This window comes from Elephantulus edwardii, unplaced genomic scaffold, assembly GCF_000299155.1.
Source record: "Elephantulus edwardii isolate Elephantulus edwardi_28Jun2011 unplaced genomic scaffold, EleEdw1.0 scaffold00077, whole genome shotgun sequence".
Classification (NCBI taxonomy): domain Eukaryota; kingdom Metazoa; phylum Chordata; class Mammalia; order Macroscelidea; family Macroscelididae; genus Elephantulus; species Elephantulus edwardii.
The window spans coordinates 6,750,577-6,760,041 of NW_006399827.1; positions in this window are offsets into that span (position 1 = coordinate 6,750,577).

Consider the following 9,465-nt stretch of genomic DNA (forward strand, 5'->3'; position numbering starts at 1 on the left):
TAAAAGCTTTAAGGGCATCCAGGTGACACAGAAGTTCATGTAGCTTGAGGATTGGAAAAGGTGAAGAGAGTTTCCCTAAAGGAGTAATACTGGAATGGATAATAATGGCCCAGAAATGTTCAGCCTTGCAGAAAACCGAGAGAGACAGAGAGAGAGAGAGAGAGAGAGAGAGAGAGAGAGAGAGAGAGAGAGAGAGAGAGAGAGGCAGAAGGTTGGAAGAATATAACATGATTTGGAAATAATAAGGAACTCAGATGCCAAGCACTCAGGCTTTATAACAGAAAGTGATAGAAGAGAAATCTGGGCAGTAGGTGGAGGCCTGATTATAAGGGTTCTTGAATGTCCTGCTAAGAGCTACAGGCCTTATTATGTAGGTGTTAGGGAACAAGCCTCCTTTCTGATCCGCTGTGCCTGTGATCAGCAGGGGGAAGTGGGTGAAGGTCACTATCTGAAGGACTCTGGACAGCTGCTTTCAGCTCACAACAATCACACTGTTCCTGAGCCTGTATCATATATTAAGGGGGGAAAGACATGATGTTCTCTCCATTTCAATTTTCATTTGCACTAAAATGGATGGCCTTTTTACACACTATCAATAATGCCTGCGCTGGAGGAGCTTTTAATAGGACAAACATTCATCATTTTAAGGTTACTCTTTCCCCAAAAGCATGAGTGCAATCTGTTGGTAAAATGGAAAAGCCTTGTGCGCCAGGCTGCCCTGGTGCTTTATTCCCAGGTGGTGCCCACTGATAGGAGAGACTGGCAGTGACCAGGGACAGAGGTCATATGAACTATCATTGGCTCACAATCCCTCCTTCTGAGAAAGCTATGCTGACAGAAAGGGCCAGGACTATGGCTCTAACTTCATCTCCACTGCCAAATTATTGTATAATTTTAGGTAAATTACTTTCACTCCTTAAGTCTGTGTGTCCTCATCTTGAAGTCCCACTATTGTTAGGCTCAAAGATTTTTCCTTATTGGAACTTCTTGTTTGAAACAAATCCTTGTGTGCAGTTTTTCTATTAGATTAGTTAATTATTTTTAAAGGTTTGACTTGTCTGTCATGTCTAAGTTGCTATGCATAATACCACACAGTACTCACATCCGATTTCAACACAAAAGCTGTGTTCAAAGTTTCTCTTTATCACTCAGACTAAAAACATCCGTTTGGCCTAAATATGCCCAATCCTGTTAACACAATGCATGAGTCACTTGTGTTCATTTAAAGAAAGAATTGCCAAAGAGATAAAACCCCTATCCAAAAGTTGGAATTCAAATGCTGCTATAGCATTCTGTATTAATAAGGTTATAAACAATAATACCTAGGTAGCCCACTGGGTGGTGACTTGGGCGTAGAAAAGTTGCTCTGAGAAGAGTAATGGAATGGTATAATCACATGAGAGAAGCACTGGAATCAAATTCAATCTACTTTCATAGTAGATTTCAAGCGTTTTGAGTCACCTGGTATATACTAGGCTCCTAAAGGAAGTGCTAGAGCCATTGCAAAATAGCACGTGTTTTTTGTTTTTTCTCTTCCTGACTTCACGGAGGTTGCAGTCTGGTTGAAGCTCTGGACGCATGACGGTTAAAGGCTGGACTGCTGTCATAAAGATTAGAAGTTGGAATCTCACCCGCAGTGGCTACTGCGAGAAAATTGTGACAACCCACTCCCTTAGAAAGCACAGCCTGGAAAAACCTGTGAAGCTATTCTGCCCTGTGCTAAGAGTCGCTATCATTCAGAATTGACTTGATGGCACTCAACAGCGAAGACTTATTGTAAATATAAGATATATACATATAGACCATTAAGAGAGTAATCTATGCAAACAGTAAGGCATCCAAGAATTCAAAGCAATAAGAATATGGGGGAAGAATTGTCTGAGAAAGTTTTAATAGAAGTCCCTGTTCCTTTTTTTGCAACACCCTGTAGCAGTGTTTGCCTCTCTTTAAGAATTCATTACATTTCTAGTAGTTGCATTCCCGAGGAGCGATCAGTATCTATTTCTCATTCATTTTAATCACTCTGAGGCCAGGTGACATACTGGATTTATATTAGCATCTTTCAAAGAGCCGGATAAAGTTCATTGCACATATTAGATGCTCAATACATAGATGTGTGACTAGTAGATGACTGGAGGAGTAAAGAATATAAATTGAGCTGAATGTTACAAGAAATAGGAATCAAAATATGTATATAAGAAGTTGTGAGGGTAATAAAGGGGAATTAATGTGGGGACCTGTTGTTGTTGTCATAGGCCATTGAGTTACTTGAAATTCATAGTGACCTTATATACAACAGCCCTGAACCCTGTTTTATCCTGTGCCTACCTTATTATCTCTTATATACCTACCTTCATTATTCCAGTCACTGAATCAATCCATCTTATCACCGGTCTTCCTCTCTTGCACTGTCCCTCCACACTCCAAGCATGATGTCCCTCTCCAAGGACTAGTCCCTCCTTGTAACATGATCAAAGTATGTCAGACAAAGTCTCAGAATCCTTTCCTCCAAGGAGCAGCCTGAAGACTGGTTTCACCTTCTCTAGGACTAACCTATTTGTTCTTCTGGCAGTCCGTGGTATATTCAATACTCTTTCCCAGCACCACAGCTCAAAGGCATCAATTCTCTTTCTATCACCCCTAGTCCTTGTACAGCTTTCTGATGCATAGCAAGTAACTACAAAGACTATGGCCTGTTTCAGGTGCACCTTAGTCTCCGTACTGATGCTGTTACTCTTTGATACTCTGGAGAGCTCCCTGACAACAGACTTTCCCAATTTGTCTTTTGATTTCCTGGCTGATGGTACCAAGAGTGTTGATTGTGGAGCCAAGCAAACTAAAACTGTTAACAATCTCAATCTCTTCACCATCTATCATGATGCTGCCAATTGGCCCAATTGTAGGAATCTTTGTTTTCCTAATGTTGAGCTTCAATCCATAATTAAGCTTGCAATCCTTGACCTTCTGCAGCAAGTGCTTCAGGTCCTCCTCAGTTTCAGCAAGCAGGGTGTGTCATTTGCATAAAGAAGGTTGTTGATGAGTCTTCCTCCAAGCCTGATGCCACATTCCTCCTCATAGAGCCCAGCCTCCCGGATGATGTGTTCTGTATATAGATTGAAAAGGTATGAAGATAGGACACATCCCTGATGTACCTGATTTTGAACCATGCAATGTTTCCCTGCTCTGTTCTGACGACTACCTCCTGGTCTAAGTATTGTTGTTATGTGCTGTCGAGTCGTTTGTGACTCATAGTGACCCTATGTACAACAGCCCTAAACCCTGCTCTATCCTGTACCAATCGCATTGCCTCTGACACCCATCCCGATTACCCCAGTCATTGAATCAATCCATCTCATAGAGGGTCTTCCCCTCTTGCGCCGTCCCTCCATCCTCCCAAGCATAATGTCCCTCTCCAAGGACCTGTCCCTCCTTGCAACATGCCCAAAGTATGTCAGACGAAGCCCCAGAATCCTTGCCTCCAAGGAGTTGCTTGGTTTAATCCTCTCCAGGATGAATCTGTTTGTTTTGAGAATCTGTTTTTTTGTTGTTGAGCCTCAGTCCATACTGAAGGCTGCAGTCCTTGACCCTCTGCAGCAAGTGCATGAGGTCTTCCTCGGTTTCAGCAAGCAGGGCTGTGTCATCTGCATAACGCAGATTGTTAATAGATCTTCCACCAATCCTGATGCCACAATTCTCCTCATAGGATAGTTTCACAAGTATAGGCTTCACATAAGCACAATCAAGTGTTCTGAAACATGTTAGGAAGCAAATTAATGAAAGAAGAGAGGTCTGGTTCGGGGTGGGGGTGGAAGGAAATGGTGAATGAAAGTTTCAAGTGATAGAAAAGTTCTTGAACATGGGGGAGACATGTGCCTCTAGTTTCTCTAGGAAACGTGTAAGATGATGTTGTAGAGGTGCTAGTTTTAAGTGTCTTTAGATTGTTTCCCACACTTAATGACTCTGCGTGCAACAGAAGGAACTGCACCAAGTTATTCAGCATCCCTAAAACTGTGACTGTGCTTCAGTCCACTGTTGCATCTATCATATTAGTCCATCTCAATGAGGAGCTTTCTCTTTCAGGACACTCACCTTACCAAGCAGAAAGCCTTTCTCCTCTTGGTTTCACAATATTCCAGTCGTGTGGTTGTTGTTGTGTTTTCTTTCTTGTTGTGTGCCGAGTCGAATCTGACTGACACAGGAAGAGATTGCCCCTCCTTCTCCAGAGGAGCGTCAGGTGAATTCAAACTGGGTGCCTTTGGGATTGCAGCGCAGCTTCTTGCCACGAGGCTTTCAGAGCTACCTTCCAGTTTTATTTCAAAGACAGATTTGTTCATTCCTCTGATGGAGTTTGGTACATTCTATATTCTTTGCAAATATCAGAATGCAAACACAACGATTCTTTATTCTTCCTTATTCACTGTCCAGCTTTCACAAGCATGTAATGCAATTGAAAATATCATGACTTGGATCAGGTGCATCATACTTCTCCAGCAGACATTTCTGCTTCTCAGCACTTTACAGAGATCTTTTGCAATACTTTGCCCAATTCAGCTTATTGTTTTATTTCTCATCAGCTGCTTCCATGTGTGTTCATCCAAGTAAAATTAAATTCTTGATAATGTTAGCATTTTTGTCCATTTAACATGCTGGCTATTTCTTATTGGTCCATGGTGACACCAGGCTGCTCCTTGGAGGCAAGGATTCTGAAGCTTTATCTGTCCTACTTTAGACATGTTGCAAGGAGGCATCAGTCCTTAGAGAGGGATGTCATGCTTGGGAAGATGAAGGGACAGTACAGGAGAGGAAGGCCCTCGATGAGATAGTTTGATTCAGGGGCTGAGGTAATGAGGGTAGGTGTGTCAGAGACAATAAGATTGGCACAGGATAGAACAGGGCTTAGGGGGCTGTTGTTGTACATAGGGTTGCTATGAGTCACAAGTGACTCGACAGCACACAACAACAATGTTGAGGTATCTGTATTGAAGGCTTATTTTTTTTTTCAGTAAGTACATCAAGTTATCTACACTTTCAGTAAACAGGGCTGTGTCATCTATCTCAGGTTGTTGTTGAGTTTTCCTCCAGTCCCGATGCCACATTCTTCAGATAGCCAAGCTTCTCTGATTACTTGCTCAGCAAACAGACTGACTCAAACTCAAACTCAAACACAATATCAAGGAGTCAGAACCAGAATCAACTCATAGTTGACCCTTCAGTGAGTCACCCCAGAGTATCACACAAGAGAAGATTGCCCATCTTTTTCCCTCAGAGCAGCTCAGAGCATTATCTTTTTCCCTCAGAGCATTTAAACCACCCAAGAGGCATGGAGTCTAGGTTAATAGAAAAACTCCCTTACCAATTAGGGCGCCAGAGTACCCTGTCATTGCAGCCAAGATGGAACTGACCCATAGCTAACACTCTATTGGGTTTCTGGGGCTGTAAATCCCAAGGGAGGATTTGGCCATCTTTCCCCCAGAGTTTGGATTCTGGATATGAACTGCCAGAGAGGGGTGGCCTTTGGATTTGTAAAACGACTCCCTATAAACTGTTGAATTTGTCTTTGAGTCTGAAAGGACTCATAGCTGACCTTAGTTCACTCTTCCAGTGGGTTTTCAGAGGGAGTTGATCACATGGGAAGAGATTGCTCCTCTTCCCTTGAGGAGCAGCTAGTGGATTTGGACCACGTGCCTTTGGGTTGGTAGCACAATTCTTTACCACTATCCTACCAGCACTTCCTATGCATGAAACCAAGAGAATTCTCCTTAACAAAGCTGTACCAAAAAGGATATTTCTGTTTCTGGCTTCTGTCATTGTGATCTGAAATATATTGGTAGAACTTTTAAGTGCTACAGAAGCAAGGTGTGCATTTATTCTAAATACGAGATTATCTGTTCTAAAAATTAGTTGTAGGCTATGATACCATAGAGAGTTCTCATGGGGTAAATTTGTGGGGAGTTGCTCTCCAAACCCAAAAGTCACCCCAGTTAGCTCATTCAAATCTGCCAATGGCTCTGTGCAAGAAAGATGCAAAAACTCCTTCCTTTCTACCTACAGCTTCAGAATCTCTAAAGAGAGCCAGTAACAACTTGCTTCTAATTTAACAAGGAGTTTGAGTTTTTTTAGTTTGACGATACTACTTACGACATTGCCACGTAAATGAAGACTATTAATCATAAAAAAGTAACTATTAGATGTGTCAAATGTGATAATGGTTCCCCATGGTGGATAGTGTTTGGTGGAGCTCCCCAATTAAAACAAGCTTGGAAGCAGGAGTGGCATCCATTTCCATAAATAGCTTGCCTCTGGAAATCCTATGAACCTGGAGAAAGGTTCACACAACTGTTGAGGACCTTCGTTCATAGGGTCGCTATGACTCACCCACAACTCGACGGCACTTAACAACATTGAGAGAAACCAGTTGGCCTAGTGGACAGAAAGTGATGCTACCAAGCCAAAGGTGGGTGACTTTAATCTGCAGCCCTCAGGCCTGTTTTTAATTGCTTTTGGTCAAATATTTTTCCAGGTCATATAGCCCTGATGTGTCCACTTGCTGTACAGAGGTAACTCATGGTTGCCGTGAAGCTGAACACTGTGACTCTGATGTGTCCAATGCGATAATGGTTCCCCAAGGTGGACAGTGTTTGGTGGAGCTCCCTGATTAAAACAAGCTTGAAAGCAGGAGTGGTATCCACTTCAGTACATAGCTTGCCTCTGGAAACCCTATGAACCTAGAGAAAGTATGAAAGTCATTCAAGTGTCGAGGACTTTTGTTCATAAGGTCACTAAGAGTCGCCTATGACTCTCGATGGCATTTAACAACAACAACCATCCCCCTTAACCTTTCAGTTCATGTTCTCACTTACCTTTCATTGAGTGTAGTTCACTCTTCTCTCAAACTGGTATTGTAAAATTCGAAAGCACTAAAAACATGTTCTTAAAATGTGAGAGTTAGAGGAGAGTAAATAGATGAAACACTGCTAATGGAAGTGCAACAGAGACATCTAAACCAGCATCTGCAATTCTAAAGACTTCTGAGACTGTGGGTGGTTTTGTATTTGTACTTCTTAGAACCTATTTTCCCCCCATTATGAAAAGAACAATCATTAAGAGAGTTTGTTCTGTCCACGGTAGTCTTCTTCAGCCCTTCATTTTAGGTTGGTTGCATTAATTTAGTGCTGAAATTTATTGCTCCAGAATCTAATGTGTATTACTCCTGTCAGCATTAAATTTAATTTAGTGCAACAGGGCAGAGGGGTTGCTGAAACCAGAGTTTAATTCCCAAGCCATTAAGACATGTTGTCCTTGGTAAACAAGATCTTTATTATATACCAGGGCAGTGTGGGTGCCTATGGAAAGAAAGCTCTGCGAAATCTATGCGCCTCTTTGAAAAGGCTTTTTCTTTATTACCATGGCATTTGGTGTCTTTATTCTGCATATATGGATCCTCTAGAAATGTTGGACTATTGAAGCATTTTGCTCTGTGATTTTTATTCACATGATGAAATAGGAAATCTAACCCCAGCCTGACTAAGAATTCTGCAGTCTTCCTGCTGAGAACTTCTCACCAGTGGATTAGAGCCAAAGACACAATGTTGACAATCTTTGTAAGGGCACATACTGGAGACAGCAGGGATTTCTTTTTTGTCGAAATGAAAATAGATTTTTTAGACTCTTTTAAAAAATGTAAAGGACATTTTGTTGTTAGAGTAATGTATGCTTTGTAAAGAATTCAGTTGGTATGAAATGTTATACACTATCAACATTGTGGATACATATACATATTAGAATCTGCTGTGTCCTAGTGTTAAGGGGTTGCACTTCCAACCCAAAGAAATGTGGTTCAAATCTGCGAGGAGCTCCAAGAATGAAATATGGGGAATTTCCTTTCTTGCTATTTGAAGTCTCCAAAACCTACTAGATGGTCAGCTATGAGTCAGTTCTGATTAAATGACACCGAGCGGCAACATAATGCTGTTGTTGTTGTTATGTGCCATCAAGTCACTTGCAGCTCATAGCGACCCTATGTACAACACCCCTAACTCTGCTCTGCCCTGTGCCAATCGCACTGCCTCTGACACACCCATCCCGATTACCCCAGTCACTGAATCAATGCACCTCATGGAGGGCCTTCTCCTCCTGCGCTGTCCCTCCACCCTTACCAAGCATGATGTCCCTTTCCAAGGACCGGTAGTTCCTCCTTTCAACATGTCCAAAGTATGTTAGAAGAAGCCTCAGAATCCTTGCCTCCAAGGAGCCGCCCAGTTTAACCCTCTCCGGGATGAATCTGTTTGTTTTCCTAGCAGTCCATGTTACCTTCAATACTCTTCTCCAGCACCACAGCTCAAAGGCATCAATTCTCCTTCTATCCTCCCTAGTCATTGTCCAACTCTCAGATGCATAACAAGTGATAGCAAAGACCATGGCCTGTATCAGATGCACCTTAGTCTCCAGAGAGACACCATTGCTCTTCAGAACTTTAGAGAGGTTCCTAACAGCAGACTTTCCCATGGCAATACGCCTTTTAATTTCCTGGCTACTGGTGCCAAGAGTGTTGACTGTGGAGTCAAGCAAACTAAAGCTTTGAACAATCTCAATCCCTTCACCATCCATCCTGATGCTGCCAATTGGCCCAGTGGTGAGAATCTTTGTCTTCTTGACATTGAGCCTCGATCCATATTGAAGGCTGCAGTCCTTGACCCTCTGCAGCAAGTGCTTCAGGTCCTCCTCAGTTTCAGCAAGCATGGTTGTTTCATCTGCATAACACAGATTGTTGATAGATCTTCCACCAGTCCTTACCCCACATTTCTCCTCTAGAGCGCAGCCTCCAGGATAATCTGTTCTGCATATAGGTTGAAAAGATATGGAGATAGGACACATCCCTGGCGTACGCCCTTTCCAATTTTGAACCATGTAGTGTTTTCTTGCTTCGTTCTGACGACTGCCTCTTGGTCCAAGTATAGGCTTCATGTTAGAACAATCAAGTGTTCTGAGATTTACATTCTTCTCAGAGTCAGTCACAGTTTGTTATGATCCACAGAATCAAACGCCTTTTCATAATTAATGAAACACAAATAGACATTCCTCTGGTATTCCCTGCTTTCAGCCAAGATCCATCTAACATTAGCTACAATATCCCTAGTACCATGACCTCTTCTAAACCCAGTCTGGACTTCTGTCAGTTCTCTGCTGATGTGCTGCTCCAGTCATTTTTGGATAATCTTCAGTAGAATCTTGCTTGCATGAGAAATCAATGATATTGTTCCATAGCTTTCACACTCTGTTGGGTCATACTTCTTTGGGATGACAAAGTAAAATATTACAACGAAATATGCAACGAGTTGGAGTCAGAAAATAAAAAAGGCCAAACTCACTCAGCATTTCTTAAGCTCAAGGAACTGAAGGACAAATTCAAGCCTCGAGTTGCTATAATTAAGGATACTTTAGGCAGAATATTAAATGATCCAGGAA